At 42.7% G+C, this 16,100-nt stretch overlaps 1 pseudogene; it reads left to right on the top strand.

Annotated features, from left to right (window-relative positions):
• LOC143402031 (kinesin-like protein KIF26B) overlaps positions 1 to 16,100 on the top strand; it is a 67,485-nt pseudogene that overhangs the window by 47,149 nt on the left and 4,236 nt on the right.

Genomic DNA, 16,100 nt, shown 5'->3' with positions numbered 1-16,100 from the left:
TGTGGGACTGAAGGTCTCCAAGACCTTGGCAGCCTCTCTCAGGGATGGAGTATACATTGATTCACTGAAGACGCAGTGGGAGAGGCCTTCCTCCACTTCCACCCCAAAGACAGTCATGGACAGTCAGGAGTGGACTCCAGCCACAGAGGTTGCACTTCTCCTTCTGTTCACACATACAGTGCCACACCTTATAGAACCACTCATACACTACCACCACTGTGGTGGGAGGGAGTCTTTGCCATCTCTAGGAATCTGTTGTCCAAAGGCACATACTCCAGAACTCAGGAAAACCAGTGACATGTTTGTTGGAGTTTAGTGTGACATGTAACAGTAAGTTTTGATGGGCAGGGAGAAGAGAACTGGGTAGGTGAGGTGAAAAGATTGGAAGGAGAGAAGGAAGCAGGGATACAGAAGCAAAAGGTACCAGGAATAATGAGATACTTGAGAATTTTGCCTGGAATAATTTCTATTCTTCAATGACTTCTAAAGAAATTGTCCCCATTCATTCTTTAGCCTCATCATTCAAATAAAAAAAGAATAATGCCAAGCCCCAAACGCAATGCAATTCTGTGCCTTGGTTGAAATGCAGATGGCAGGGGGCCTGTCCTCTGCCACCCTTCCCCCTTCTGTGGAATTCTAGGCTCTCCAGAAGCCACTGCTTTGCAGAATATGGGTATCAACAGCCTATTTGGGATTAAAATATGGGGTGATGCTCAGAAAGGGGGTCCTTTTTCTACTGCACCAGCTGCATCTGCAGCTCCTGTCCCAGAGACTTTTTCTATCAATCATGACATTGCTTTTCCATATTCCACCACCAGTGAGTTCTAGCTCTGGAATGCTCCAATCCAGATGTAAGGACTCTGATCAGAGCACATCATAACCCTTTGTCTTCCTCAAATCAAAGAAATGGCCTTAAGGGATCATTAATTCATGCAGTTTTACATCCCCAGATGTCCCACCGCCACCCCCACCCCATTGCAACTCACAGAACATGGTGGTGAGGATGTTACATTCTAAGAATGTTTGGAAAACTTCATGGCTGTCAGCACCTTAAAGTCTTTATTTCCCAGTGGTGTGTGTTTCAGCATCTGATGCACTTGGTGTGTGCTCTGCTTCACCCCCCACCCCCTCAGTTTCAGCAGCAGACATTGGAGCAGAACCCCATATAAGACAAGTTGGAAGTGACAAGCTAGTCAGTAAAACAAAACAGCTGCTGTGTCCTATCATCAGGGCCAAGGGTATAACAATGTGTTGGTATTAGTCACTAAACATAACAAAGTTTATCTACACCACTATCTTTTTTAGTATTTATTTTTCAATTGTAGTTGGACATGATACCTTTATTTTACATATTTATTTTTATGTGGTGCTGAGGATCGAACCCAGGGCCTCGCACGTGCTAAGCGAGCGCTCTACTGCTGAGCCACAACCCCAGCCACCCCACTATCTTTGTGGGGTAGAAATATCTGCTTGCCCCCTCAGTACTTGACTGACAAACCCCGTTATTTCAACCTACCCAGTATTGATCTTCAAATCCAGACGATTGTGTGACATTTGCTATGTGGTCATCTGTGTTTTAGTGTTAGACAATGCTTTCATTACTTCTCTCTAATTAAGTACCTTGAATTAATTGTTCTTTCACGGCTTTTTATTCTCTTTCAAGACATTAATTTATTGGTTTGCCTGTTGTAGTGGAATAAAGAGGAGGAAAAAGATGTGAAAGAAACAAATGTGCACAATAGCTCCTTGGAGAGTGGCCGCAGGTTTTGCACATGACCTTGCTCAGGGCTGAGTCCTTTCACAGGTGCTGTCCTTTGAGGGTCTCTTTTTAGATAAGACCTTTGGAGGAAATAATATAAAATTAAAATATGATGATAGGTGCTAGAGATAGGATTTCATATGGAGTGCCCAGAGCATCAGACCTTTGTGATCTGCTGCCACAGATTTGGGTCTCCATGATGGATTTGGTGGTGAAGTGGAGCTCATTTCAGGTTAGGTGACCTTGACTCACTTGTTTATGATTATTATTAAGAGAAATGCTGGCTGTCAGGTGTTATAAGCATCCATCAAAAACCATTTCTTTAGGAGAAACCATAAAACCCCTCAAAGGAAATTCCTAAGAAGATGGCTAATGTTTACAATTACTAGGCAGTGGTATTTTATTTGAGATGTCTTTTGAGTTGGAAAAATTTTAATGCTTTGGTTATTTGCTTTACAAAAAGGAACTAGAATTTTATCATTGGGTAAATAACGGTGAGCACTCAGATTTCCTTGTGATGCATATAACAATAGAAACCATCAAATATCACCACAGTTCATTATTACAGCCTCATTCCTAGAGACCCATGTTATTAGTAAGAGTGAACATAATCAGGCTTATTCTTATGGTCTTTGTGTGGAATGGTGCAGTGAGAAGATTAAGCCAGAAAGTAGAAGACATGGGATCTTGAGTTGTGTGATCGCTCAGAAATAATTAGCCACTCTGGGCTTCAGTTTTCTCATGTATAAGTTAAGTAAGGGATTTGGTAGATAATAACCATGATCTGCCTGTTGCCCACATCATAAGAGACTATGTCAATTAATACAAAAAATATTGATGGCAATATGACATTCTTTTCATAAGGCAACCCATTGTCAGGAAGCTTTATTTTTGGTTGTTATATCTGATAGTTTTCCATTACTGTAAAAAAATACCCAAGGCAATCAACTTAAAAAGAGCAAAGGTATATTTTTTATTGTGGTTTCAGAGATTTCAGTCCCTGATCAGACAGGCCTGTTGCTTTTGGCAACACAGCATAGTGGGAAGTGTGTGATGAAGCAAAGTCACTTACCTCATGGTGGCCAAGAAGCAAAAAAAAAAAAAAAAAAAAAGACACTGGATTCTCATTATCCCCTTCAAGGGCATATCCCGGTGACCCAAGACCTCCTACTTGGCCTCGGCTCCTGAAGGTTCCACCACCTCCCAGTCATGCCATGGGCTGGGGAAAAGCCCATAACATATGGCCTTTGGGGTTATACCCAAAATTACACCACAGCACTTGTTAAGCATTCATCAGGCATGTACTCCTAGAGCTTAGTGATATAGAAGTCTCCAGTGAGGGAGGAATGTCAGCAACATAAATTACAAGGTGACTATAAGGAGTCTGTAATTTAATTAGAGAGAAAGGAAGAAAAGCATGAAATTGAGAATGGCAGGGTCAGGGACTGAGGGCTGAACTGTGTGATTGGGGAGTACAGACATAAGTGTATCAGATATTTTAGGTAAAGTCAGGACCCTGTGAGTCAGAGCAACGGTAGAAGGCTGCAGGGAAATACCAGGCCGGGGCCTGGTCTTGAAGGATCCTGATATTTTCACAGGCAGAAGGGGTGAAAGACACTGGAGACTGAGGGATTAGAGCCCAAGCTCCAAACTGCAAGACCACGATCAAGAGGGGCCTATTATTGAGAGACTACAAAATGCAATCCCAGATTAAGTTACTCATTGACATCCAGGAACTGAATAAAAGTGCCCACTATCTTATACTCTATATCAGTCTCTAAAACTAGAAAATATATATATAATTTTAGAGACAGAGATAATTTTTTTAAAGATAGAAAGAGAGAGAGAGAATTTTTTTTAATTTTTATTTTTCAGTGTTTCAGTGGACACAATATCTTTATTTTATTTTTATGTGGTGCTGAGGATTGAATCCAGTGCCCCACGCATGCCAGGCGAGTGTGCTACCGCTTAAGCCACATCCCCAACCCCAAGAATATATATTATTGTAGTTGGCAGTGGGGAGTCATTACAGGTTCTTGACCAAGGAAGCCATGAGAGAAACTTGTAAGTTACTTTAATGAGTGGATTTTCATTCATCCTCACACAGTTCCTAGCTGGCCCCTCTGTGGTCAGTGACATGAAATTGTATATAGTCTAGGGCTATGAATTAGAGTAATGCCAGCCAGCACAAGAGTGGATCCCATGTCTGTCCCAAACAGAAGGCATGTAAGTTGCTGAGGGTCTATCAGTCTATCCGTGGGTGGCGTGTGACAGATGCCAACATAGCAACAGTCAAGCCCCTTATCCTAACACTACCACCTCCCTCTAGAGTCTCACCTCAGTCATCATGCAAACTCTCCCTAGAGCATCTTTATCTTCTTCCCATGGTCCTTCATCCCACCCTGCCCTCTTGGCATCTTTCTCTTTAACTGGAGAGGTAAGGCCAAAAATTAGATGAGCATCTTGGCCTGAATGAAGCTGATACCTACTGCAGGGAGCCCAGGCCTGCTGCGATCCAGCATCCAGAAAGCTCCAGGGTGAGGGAGGGTCTGCCCACAGAGAAACTACCCCAGGAAAGCCTGCTGGTTCTGAGACACACGGAGGCCTTGACCTGATCGGACATGAGCTTCTACACATCCTGTTTTGCTCCTGCCTCAGCCTGCCTGAAACTCAGCACTGAGCAGGTGCAGGTTAACCTTGGATACCACTGATTCATGCATTAGTTGGTTGGTTGGCAGCATATCCCTAAAATTCAGCTCATATTTCTTTTCTATGTATTTTCTTATCTTGTCCTGTTGGTGATAAGTACTTGAAATGTTGAGTCTAGTCTCCTATTTCCTTTGTCAAAAAAGCACCAATCACATGTCTTCCCTTCTCTTCTTGTCAGATAAACATTACTGACTGATGGGCCCATCTTGTGGGTTGTGATTTGCCACCTGTAGTGAATTGAGCTCCAGGGATACCAGGTTCAGTTCACACAGCGCTACACAAGTATCTGTGACTAAACACCCCTTGCCAGCGCCTGAGAGCACCGCGGTTTGCTCTGCTTCTCATTTTGTTCTCACATGCATGTCCTGGTTTTGTTTTAATGGATTCCAGAAACACAGTGGCCATGGGCTTAATGAAGACTGGAGGAAGAAGATCCACTTCCTGGCAGATTTAAGATTTCAAAACTGTTTCTAAGAGGCTGAACCTAGAGAGAGAGGAGAGAACCTTTTTGAATATGTTATGGGGTAGGGAGGATTAATTGACTTCCTAAGGCACCAAGGAAGCTCTTTAAGAGTAAGACCATAGATGGGGGCAGAGGGCATGATGTGGTCCCACGTACAGGGCTGAGAGTCACAGAGAGTGTGTGAGGAAGCTCAGGCTCTGCTTAGAGGGGACCTTGGAGGCCCTGGGGAACCTGCCTCCTTCTCATCTATCTTCCTTATTTGACTCATCAGTTCTAGAATTCCAGGGAGCTGGCTTCTTGCAGATCAGTAAGAACATACATAGTCATATTCCCTCATTCCCTTTCTCTCACTCTCTCACTCTCCTCTATGTCTGTGGTTTCATTTCTACATAAGTGCTTCATGCTTTCCAGTTCATTGCTCTCCTAGTGCCTGCACCTTGACCCAGAATGTGGTGGGTGATGAAGGGGAAAGCTCATGCGGGAAGATTCCTATCCTAGAGATAGGCATTTGGAAATAGACAGAAGTACATGCCTGGAGAGTGTTGTGAGGCCTCCTTGCTCAAAATGCCTATGTTTTCTAGGCAGCAGAATCTTCAGCTCAGTGATGTCAAAAGCAGAAGGTCCCGCATCAGACATCTCACCTGGTCTTTCTGTACTGAAGATGACAGAGAGAGATGGACAGTGATGTGTCATGAATATTGCTGGTGGCCAAACTCAGAAGGGGATGACTGAGAGGGTTCAGCCTCCATTTAATGAGAATGGTCTGGTTGAATGTTTTGTGAAAGTAACAGCGGTGACTTACTCAGGCCAAACCTGGGACATTTCATACAGCAAAGTTATGTTGGCAGTTATCAGCCTGAGTATTTCTTTATATTCTGGATTTCTCAAGGGCTGTGCTGTTTGAGCAGAAAGTGGTCAGAAAGAGAGACATCCTGATCCTCTAGCATTAGAAGGAGGCTGATTTCCAGTGCACCATCACAGACCCAGCAGGCAGTTTGTGGTGGGTGCTGCAAGACTCCTGTCTGGCTGGGGTGCCCCACTGGCCATGGTTCCTGCTCAGACCCCACCAGCAATCTGGTAAGAATGGTCAGTGGCAGACTATGCCCCACAAAACTTGGAAACATCTGCTTACAAGGTGGATATAGTAGACCTTGCAGAAAGTCCAAGAACTTTACATGGGGACCAGACAAGACCCTGGAGCCAGTCTTCTCCCCATGATGTCATAGCATGCCAATATTATTGCTCCCTGGGTCCTTTAAAGGAAAGGAAGGACACGATCTCTACCTATGAAACATCCTTCACATCATTAAACTCCATTTCTCTACCCTGACTACATCCCCTTTGCCCTTGTCCTTGGTTTTCTCTATCATCACCAAGATCAGGCTTATGATGGGTGTTTTAATGGCTTTTTCATCACTATGACCAAAAGACCTGACAAGAACAACATAGAGAGGAAAAGTTTATTTTGACTCATGGTTTTTGAGGTTGGAGCAAACTCTGTTGATCCATCTACAGGTTCACTTTCATGGGACTTCCCAGCACCCTATGCATGGTGGCCCTCAGGGCCGCCATCTTGCTCTCACTGATCAGTGAGACCTGCTTCTAATCAGAGTCTGTGAAGGTGTTTATCACTTCTGGCTTTCTGGAATGCTACCCATAAACTCCTCTGAGTTGTGGAGTTGCACTGACCCAAACATCCATCCCACCCTCCCTACAACTGACCTGAGGGTTTCTAACTCTTTATTTGGGCTCACTTCACTTTACAAACTTCAGTGTCCCTAGAACCAAAAGAAAAGAGCAATTCCACATGGGTGCACTTGGCTATGAAGTCAGTAGCAACACTGAGATGGTTTAACACCTCCAGTTCCTGAAGCCCATGTGCTTTCTCCCTAGGACCTCTAGCAGGAACCAAATCTTTTTCTCAGATTTGATTCTGGGTGCAGAGACCGAATGGCATGCGGTGAAGCACCCAGCCCTCTCACTTTCCTGAACATGGGATTATGGGGAGATGCCCCAGAACACTCTGGAATCTCCAATGCCTCTCCAGAGGTATTTTCTCCAACAGCTGCCACATAGCCTCTCCACACACCTCAGGGAGGGGCCTATAGACTGGGAAAGGGGTACTTTCTGGCCAAAAAAATCTGCCCAAATGGAATCAAGCGTACAATGGCTCAAGGGGAGAATCTCTGTCTACATATGGTCAAGGGGAGTGAGTCCTCACCTGCATTGGCTCTACGCAAGTGAGTCCCCATCTAAACTGGTTCAAGGTACACAAGTATCAACCCTGAACAGGAAAGTCTACCACGCGGCCAGCGCAATGGTTTCATTAATGAGGTTCTTGGCATAAAAGTTAGCTAGCGAGATCGAAATAAACACACAGACTCAGTTACCTTTTTCTATGACCAGGTCCGAGACGGCTCCCCTCTCTGGTTCCCTCCTCTAACCGCCCGGCAGGGCAGCAAGGATTACTCAGGGCTAGCAGGAGAGAGAGAGAGAGAGCACGCCAGGGAGTAGCCTTTTATTGGGGAGCAAGAAATTCAGGGGATAATTCCATCCAATGAAGGTTGAAGGGGGAGCCGCACTCCAAGGTCAGGGTCAGTGATTGGGCCTCCGGGGTCAGTGGTCAGTTACACCCCCACACGGACAGGTTCTCTCATCAGGAGAGGGCCGGGAAAGCTCCGACACAGCCAGAGCGCCTCAGACCCTAACCGGGAGTCACCCAGTCACGTGTGAGAATGGCTTCCGACATATTCCCCCTTTCTTTTCGCAAAAATGAGGCGGCGGTTCACTCTCTGGAGTTTCTGCATTCTTATTCTGAAGACTCGCCATCCTACAATTACAACGCAATAAAGAATTAGCAGCAAAGAGAATAATCCAATAATGTACCAGGCCGAGTGTTTGAGAATATTTCCAGGGTTGAATCCATTTAACTCCTTTAATATTTGGTTAGCCAAAGAAGAAGGATCTGAAAAATCAGCTCTATTATTTTGAATGTCTTGGATATGGTGATGAAGTTCCAGAATATCCAAGCTATTATTACTATTTTGTCAAATACCTAACAAATGGTTTTTAACCTTCTCCCAATCCCAGAGAGAAGCATTGTACTTGGCAGCTGTAACACACATACTTATAATTAGCATGGCATTTAAGCCTTTCTTTAAATTTTAAGGCTGAAAGTTCATTACCTATGTCAATAACAGTTGCCTCTAAGGCGTTTAATTTAGTTTCAATCTTTTCATCAATATTTACTTGATTACGCAGAGCCTTGGAAGTATTTTGAGCTAAATTATTAAGAAATTTTGCATGCTGAATATTCTGAGACAATGTCAGAGACGCAGAGACAGTTGAGGCAATAAAAGAGACTAGCGCCAAAACACCAACAATTATAACTCCAATAGCACGTTTAGGTCTTGCCAGCTGGGCATGAATTTGCTGTAAGACTTGTAAACCAGCATCAGCATACCATGGCTCTGAAATATTAGCAGGTAATAAAACAAAAGAGGGCTGATGAAGTATCAGCACTCCTTCTCCTCTATTATACCTAGTAATACAATTGGTTAGGTTACATTTATTACAAGTAACAATATATCTGTCATCTATCCATTTAACTTTTACATTTCCAATAATTAAAACATAAGGAGATTGGACACAAGCTCGTAAGCCATAGCAAGATCCCTCTTTACAGTTCTTGCCAATAAATCTTGGTAAGGGTTTGTCTGTAAAATGTAAGAATTCTGAGGCAGCAATTAAACGCCAAATATCTTTTTGAACACCACCTTTACTATAAGTCAAAATATTACTAACAAATCCTGCAGGTGTCATAGCAGAATTTCTTCGTAATTGTCTCTTATCAATTTTTGGAGACCAGTCTAAAATATACCCACTATCTTTAGACACCTTATGTTGTACAGGAAAGGGATTTATACAATCCATCCATTTAGGAAAGGTGCCAATCTCAATTGTAGAACTATTTGGACAGTGGTGTATCCGTGGAGGTTTGGCAGAAATGACTGGCTTATTATGGGAAAGTCCCATCTTAATTACTGATCTAGTATTAGGCTTTAAATCTCCATAAATAGAATTATTTGTCAGTCTAGGTCTACCAATCGCTGTCTTTTCTTCGAATGATACTTTCAGACAGCCAGCATGTTTATCGTGGGACCAACACAAGGGTAATTGGGCACTATAGCCAGAATAATTAAATCTAGTCACATGATTGGGAGTAATATGAGTATCTGTAAATCCTCCCATCATGAATGAGTCATTAGTAAATACTGGAATAGATTTTCCAGTCCACACAGCTGGGTGTACCAGGGGTGGATCTGGGAAATATGTCCAGTAAGTGTCTACTTGATCCCCCTTTACCTGACAGCCCAGTAGGGCAATTACTGTTGTTACCATCATCATTGGGGTCCTGTTTTTTCCTAGGTCTCGAAGTATTCGGGAAGCCTGGGTTGTTAGCTTCTTCACGTCTTCCCATGAAATCAGCTTTTTGGCTGGGTCAATCTGGTCTTTCTTCATCCTTTTCCGATATCTCCTCCTTCTGGATGGGGGCTCCTCTGGGTCGATCCTCAGTCACTTGAATCTGGGTTCTATCTCTTCCATGTCTGATAGTACGTTCAGGCACCCAAATAGGACGAGAAGAATTTTCTGGGAAAATACAAGCATGCCCTCTACCCCATATAAGCACCGGGTCTGGGCCCTTCCACTGACCGGTTTGTAAATCTTTCCACAAAATTCTGCCTAAAGGGCCTGTTACTGAGGGAGACATTTGTCTCTCAGCAGCAGTGTGACCTTCTGCGTCACAGTTTAAAAAATTTAAAACAAACAAGGCATGATTAAGGCTATTTTGGGGAGTCATAAGCCTATCCCCCCTTTTTAATTTTTGTAATTGAAGTTTAATAGATAAATGAGCTCGTTCTACAATGGCTTGACCTTGGGGCTTATAAGGAATTCCTGTTTTATGATTAATTTTAAACTCTTGACAAAATTGTTGAAAAGAAGAGCTCACATAAGCTGGAGCATTATCTGTTTTAATTTGCATAGGGCATCCTAAAACAGAAAAAGCTGCTAGGCAATGAGAAATTACATTTTGAGAATTTTCCTTAGTACGTGCTGTGGCAAAAATAAATCTAGAATAAGTGTCCACTATGACATGCACATAACACTGCTTACCAAATTGAGGAATATGAGTTACGTCCATTTGCCAGATTTGATTTGGCTTTAATCCACGGGGATTTACCCCTGATGGCAGGGATGGAGTGTGAATAACACACTTAGGGCATTGGCTTACAATCTGACGAGCTTGTTCTCTAGTAATATTAAATTTTTTACGTAAGCTAGAAGCATTTTGATGATGCAAGGAATGGGAAGCTAGTGCACAGTCATATGAAGACATCTGTTGACAAAAAGCTACGAGTCTGTCAATTTTGTTATTACCTGAAGCTAAAGGTCCTGGAAGATTAGTATGAGCTCGTATATGTCCTATGAAACATGGATATTTCCGCATTAGCACTGCCTTTTGTAAATTATGAAATAATTTAAATAACTCTTGTGATGAAGTATACCCAATAACTGAAGTTTCAATATTTTTAGTAACTCCGACTGCATATAAGCTGTCAGAATAAATGTTAATAGGCTCATTTGCAAAGTAAGTTAAGGCACAAATCAGAGCTTGAAGCTCTGCTCTTTGGGCAGAAGTATAAGAAGTTTGTATTACCTCTGTGTGAACACGACTATAAAATCCTGCTTTACCTGAACTTGATCCATCAGTGAACACTGATAAGGCTTCATCTATAGGATGGGCACGTACAATCTTTGGAAAAATAAGTGACGTTAATGATGCAAATTGTATAATTTTATCACGAGGATAGTGACTATCTATCTGGCCAGGAAAATCAGCAAAGGCTATTTGCCATGGGCTAGAAGTTTGAAAAAGCCAATTAATCTGTTGAACAGAAAATGGAATAATTATGATATCAGGTTCAGATCCAATTAATTGTAAAATCCTAGTTCTACCCTTAATTACTAATTGAGCTATAGAATCATGAAAAGGAATTAATGTTTTTTGAGGGGAGTGGGATAAATAAATCCACTCAATAACTCCTAATTTTTGCCATATGGCTCCTGTTGGTGTATGTTCAGTTGGAAATATTAATAAATACACCATTTCCTTAGGATCAACTCTAGTAAGCTGTGCATTTTTAATTGCATTTTCAACTTTCCTTAAAGCTGTTTTAGCCTCTAAAGTTAGCTGACGTGGAGAGGTTGGAGAGGGATTTCCTTGTAATATCTGAAATAAAGGACTTAACTCAGAAGTAGTTAGTTTTAAGGATGGCCTCAGCCAATTAATATCTCCTAATAGCTTTTGAAAATCATTAAGGGTATGTAGCTCCTTAATTCTTATCTGAAGATTTTGAGGATGGATTGTACGTCCTTGAATTATCTGACCTAGATATTGAAAAGGAGACACTTTTTGAATTTTTTGAGGAGCTATGCATAAACCCATTGCTGAAAGCGAAGTCTCTGAGTAAAAATTTCTGAAAGTACCTCTGGATTAGCATGAGCCAATAATATATCATCCATAAAATGGATAATATATGCATCAGGGAAGCTATTTCTTATGGGATCTATCGCCTGGTCTACGTATTTTTGGCACAGAGTAGGACTATTACGCATTCCCTGTGGGAGTACTTTCCAGCAATATCTTTTAACAGGTTCCTTAAAATTAATTGTTGGGACAGTGAAAGCAAATCTCTCACAATCTCCAGGATGTAACCTTATAGAGAAAAAACAGTCTTTTAAATCTATTACCATCAAGCTATAATCTAAAGGAATGGCTGTGGGAGAGGGAAGTCCTGGCTGTAAGGATCCCATAGGCTGAATTGCATGATTTATTGCCCTTAAATCCTGCAGCAATCTCCAATTTCCTGACTTTTTCTTAATAACAAAAATAGGTGTGTTCCAAGGACTAAGCGTTGGTTCTATATGACCAGCCTGAAGTTGTTCCTCAACTAACCTATGAATTATTTTAAGCTTTTCCCCTGAGATGGGCCACTGAGAAATCCATATAGGCTCCTCTGTGAGCCAGGTGATTTTTTCAGCTGTCTTAGGGATCGGGGAAGTACTCAGGGCCCCTAGTAAAAATTTTGGCTTGGAGCATTTACTAATCTTTGTCGTGGAGACTGGTTTGTAAACAGATACTCTTCCTGAAGGGTCTCCCTATCATCTCCAGGAAAATATCTCTGACTAACTTCCTCAACTGATCTCATAGAGTTAGGAGTAACTAATAATAATCCCATTTTGGTTAAAATATCTCTTCCCCATAGATTAGCTGGTAAAGGTTCTGTGTTATCGCCATTTTGAAATTGGGCTTTTAAGTCACGTGGCTGAGAAGAACTCTGAGCCCCTCTAGGAATCTCTTCCAGATTTTCCTCTCCAGGAAGATTGTCTACCTCCCTTGGAGGGCTCTCTATGACCTCGGAGGTATCTCCTTTCTGATGTTGCTCTCCATAATCTCCCTGCCGAGTAACCTGATTTTGCAAGTTTAAATTTACATTTTTAACTTTGGGCCTGGCCCCTAGCGCCTTCGTTTTTAAGCGGCTTAAAGGAAAAGGAATTAACGTAGCCTCAGGCGGATTTTCCATTTGAATAGACTTGATGGCCCGTTGAATGCCTTTTAGCAGGTCTTCAGGGGGCCACGAATTCTGGCCCATATATTCAAAAAGACAAACTTCCAAGGCCGTCCAGGTTCTCTGAATATTATCTATGCCTCCCGGTAATTCATTTGAAAGACAGACCTTTCGTAACTTTCTTCCTAATTTCTCCCAATTAAGTAAATTTGGAGATTCTTGTTCACAAAACCAAGGACAATATTTACCTACAATCTCTAAGAATTGTAATAACTGAGCTTTCTTTATCTGTTTTCCTTTCTGATTAATTATACTGTCTAAAATAGTCAGATACATTTCCTTATAGGTAGAAGTTGAATTTTTTATTTTAATTAATTTAACGTCTCTTTCCTTTAATATCTTAAGGTACTTTTGTGACCCAAATTGTCACCACTTCCTTTTGTGACCCAAATTGTCACTATTTCCTTTATCTTTACCTTTTATCTTTATAGCGCGCTCCCACTCAATCTAGCTAATCTAGAATGCCCCCCTCGTGGGCGCCAATTCTACCACGCGGCCAGCGCAATGGTTTCATTAATGAGGTTCTTGGCATAAAAGTTAGCTAGCGAGATCGAAATAAACACACAGACTCAGTTACCTTTTTCTATGACCAGGTCCGAGATGGCTCCCCTCTCTGGTTCCCTCCTCTAACCGCCCGGCAGGGCAGCAAGGATTACTCAGGGCTAGCAGGAGAGAGAGAGAGAGAGCACGCCAGGGAGTAGCCTTTTATTGGGGAGCAAGAAATTCAGGGGATAATTCCATCCAATGAAGGTTGAAGGGGGAGCCGCACTCCAAGGTCAGGGTCAGTGATTGGGCCTCCGGGGTCAGTGGTCAGTTACACCCCCACACGGACAGGTTCTCTCATCAGGAGAGGGCCAGGAAAGCTCCGACACAGCCAGAGCGCCTCAGACCCTAACCGGGAGTCACCCAGTCACGTGTGAGAATGGCTTCCGACAGGAAAGGGAGGCACAGTGACCCAGGCCTTAGTCTGAGGTCTTACTCTTCCCCAGAGGCCTCTCTCTTTGGTTTTGTTTTTGTTTTTTCCTCTCTATCTTGTTTTAAACATGGCCTCTTTTATTTATTATTAATCTTTGGAATAACAATTTTATCTCATAACTTGTAGGAATAGAAGATTATTCAGAACCATCTCTGCTATACCAGAGAACAGCAGAGCAGGTGGAAGAAATAGAGGCATTCCCACTTGCCTGGGTCCCTTCTTGCAGCTATAACAAAGCATCTTAGACTGGGTAATTTATTTACAATAGAAATCCACTTCCCACCCTTCTGGAGACTGGCAAGTCCGAGGTCAAAGTGCCTGATTGCTGTAACCTCACATGATGTCCTCCAGCTACACCAGTTCACTGACACATATGGGCATCTCCAGGTCCTCCAGGAAAAATGCCATGCCTCGCAGCCTTCAGATTGCCAGAACTTCACGGCCTCTCATTCTCATTTTTTCTCAAATTTGACTTTATATGGGGCTCTGTATCCTTTCTATCCTAAGGAGCAGCTACAAAGGCTTCAGGCAAACTTCACCTTCTTTAGTCATTCTGGAGCAGGGGGAGTCAGAAATTCAGAAACACAGTATATCAGGCCCCATTCAGCCTCAGGATAAAAAACTTGGGATTATGTCAGCTTTCCCAACACCCTCCTGCCCAGGAGAGAGCCCCTCCCTGGTATGCCTGTCCCTTCTGAAGGAGTACTCAGGATCACAGTCCAGCCTTTAACAGATTGAGCAGAGACACCAAAACTTCCCACAGGCAGAGAAACCAGGGAAATGAATCAAACCCTCTAATTCCTTAAAGAAAGAGGCAAGTTCCCTTTCATACATGGGTGAAAATTTCACGCCCTGTGCTTAGAAGGCGAGGAGGCCACAGCTGACTCACTTATGACTCTGGTCATCAGGAAGATGATGCTTGGGTCAGAGGGTACTCTGGGCCTTGTTAATACTTGTTATAACTCATGTGCTTGTTATTTCTCTTTAGAGACCTTCCCCTAAGGACACAAAGGAGCTGATCATCTCTGTTCACCATTCCCAAGTCACTTCTTATTTGTTTTCTGTCTATGAAAATAGACATAAGTGATCTGAAGACAGGCAATCAAAAGGATATTTATCTTCAATGAGCATCTCCTCTCAAATGCTCATTTTGGCTCATATGTACCAAATCCTGTGGTATTTAATCCCAACACATCAGTCAGCTTTACATTGCTATGATAAAATACCTGAAATAAATAACGTAAAAAAGGAGGAAAGATGTATTTTGGCTCATGGTTTCAGGGTTTGACCCTGTTGCTTTGGGCCTGCTGCAAGACACCACAGCCTGTTGGGAGCCAGTGGTGGATCAAAGCTATCACCTCATGTAGGCCAGGAAGCAAAGAGAGGGAGTGGGCAAAGGGACCGAGGTTCCAACATCCCCTTTAAATGCACATGCCCAGTGACCTAACTTTCTCCCACTAGGTCCCACCTCCTATAAGTTCTACCATGTCCAATAGCATAACCTGCTGAGGACCAAACCTACCACTCATGGCCTTTGGAGGGCATTAATGATCCAAACCATTACATCCTTTGGAGAAATCATTTGTTACCTGATTTTGTTAGTGTGTGTGTGTGTGTGTGTGTGTGTGTGTGTGTGTGTGAGAGAGAGAGAGAGAGAGAGAGAGAGAGAGAGAGAGAGAGAGAAAATATGATCAATGGATTTTTTTTTCAACAAAGAAACACCGAGATCTTGGGTAAGCTACTAATGGTCTTTGTACCTTAGTTTCCTCTTCTGTGAGAATTAGATGAGATACTGTGTATATATTGGTAAGGATAGGTTTGTCTAGGACAGAAAACCCCCTATAGCAATATAGAGATTTAGTGTCATGTGGTAGTCTCCAGAGTACTGGGAGACTAAGATACCTGTCTTGTTTTTCTTCTTTTTGCTGATTGTTTCTAGCAGCTATACATACTACTTCTACCTATGTCCTATTGGTCAAAATCATGCCGGAGTATGGTCTGCACTTGGTTTGGCCATGTGCCCTGCTGAAATCAGGGTGTCTCTTGCTGAGGAAGAAAAAGAAGATGGTGCTGCACAGATAGCTCAGTGGTGGAGAGTTGCCTAGCATATGCAATGCCCTGGGTTCAATCCCCAGAACCACACACACACAAAATAGGACAGATATTGGGGGTCAGCTAATAGTTTGTCATAGTGCATCAGGCATGGTGACTAGCATCTGGCATGCAGTCTGTGCTTACTGTAGTACTGTCATTATAAACAAATACACAGTATTTTCTGGAAATCCTATAACCACACTATCAAACACTGGGACCTTTTTTCCCTAACATGGATGTGTATCTTTCATTTCATTTTGGCACATGTCCCCGTGCTGAGCACACACAGGGTGGTTCACAGTTCTAGGCTGCACGTTGGGGGTTCTAAGAGCAGAGCAGGTATTTTGCTGGGCTTCTCCAGGTAAATCTCTTGGTGTTCGTGCTGGGGTCAGGGGTGGGAGGTCAGAG

Source organism: Callospermophilus lateralis, chromosome 6 (genome assembly GCF_048772815.1).
Source record: "Callospermophilus lateralis isolate mCalLat2 chromosome 6, mCalLat2.hap1, whole genome shotgun sequence".
Classification (NCBI taxonomy): Eukaryota; Metazoa; Chordata; class Mammalia; order Rodentia; family Sciuridae; genus Callospermophilus; species Callospermophilus lateralis.
Note: the sequence above shows the minus strand (reverse complement) of the source record. Positions and strands in the feature narration are given on the sequence as shown.